Source organism: Crocuta crocuta, unplaced genomic scaffold (genome assembly GCF_008692635.1).
Source record: "Crocuta crocuta isolate KB4526 unplaced genomic scaffold, BGI_CrCroc_1.0 scaffold1270, whole genome shotgun sequence".
Lineage (NCBI taxonomy): Eukaryota > Metazoa > Chordata > Mammalia > Carnivora > Hyaenidae > Crocuta > Crocuta crocuta.
Window position 1 is genome coordinate 161,490 of NW_027531521.1, and position 887 is coordinate 162,376.

At 52.5% G+C, this 887-nt stretch overlaps 1 protein-coding gene across 1 annotated transcript in view; it reads left to right on the forward strand.

Annotated features, from left to right (window-relative positions):
- Positions 1–203: 203 nt before the first annotated feature.
- Positions 204–887, forward strand: part of LOC144238579 (testis-expressed protein 11-like) — a gene marked incomplete at its 3' end in the record, with an annotated part of 13,480 nt that continues 12,796 nt past the window's right edge. The window contains exon 1 of the mRNA XM_077772391.1: positions 204–382. The remainder of the gene's footprint in view (positions 383–887) is intronic.

Here is an 887-nt window from a genome sequence, read left to right on the forward strand (position 1 = left end):
CTTGAATAACTTGTGGGAAACACTGTTTATCTTTCCTCCCTCTCTCCTCCCCCCCGCCCCCCGCGAAGGCTTGCTCTCTGCTTGCCTGTAACCCTGACCATCTGCACCTCTCTCTCAATAACTGTAGTACGATTCGATTCCAGTATTGCACGATGTTTCCTTACTCTCAGTGATTCTCGTCCTCGCCCTCTAAACCGCAACCCCTGGGCTTACGACCGGCTATAGACGACGCTTACGAAGCTTACGTTCCTTATCCGGGATAAAGGCAAATTGGGCGTGGCTTGGTGACGTCGCAATCGCTGGGGGTGTCTTCAGAGCGTCGCGTGGCACAGTAGACGGAGTTCGTGGAGAAGGAGCTCGGGCCGAGGCGTTCTCCGCTGAGGTGCGTGATTTAGTAGGTAGAGGGGCTAAAGGTGAGTCAGCCATGGGCTAGTTGAGTGGCTTATAACTAGAAGGAATATGTGACCCTCATTTAAACACTTTTCAGAGTGGCCCTGAGGCAGTGGTTTTGAACGACAGAGTTGCTGTAGCGGACTCTCAGGTGGAGGAAGATGGGCAAAGGCAGAGGTTTTTTTGTGATTTTTTTTTGTTTTTTTTGGTTTTCTTTTGGACTTGGGTGAAGTATGGGGAGCGGTGCGCGGCCACGGAAAACGGGAGATGGATGTTTGGATGTGAACGACCAAAATTCCGTTAACGCCGGAGGGTCGGAGATTGTTGGGGGCAGGGAGCTGAGGGCGCGAGCTGGCTCTGAGGGAGCGGGAAAAATGGCAGTGAGTGGTGGGATACATCGAGGGGTTGGATTTTGAACCAATTAAGACGTAATGTGTGCCAGCCGGACCAAGCACAGGATACCCCGAGCTCTGATTTCCTTGTCGTCGGGCAGATTA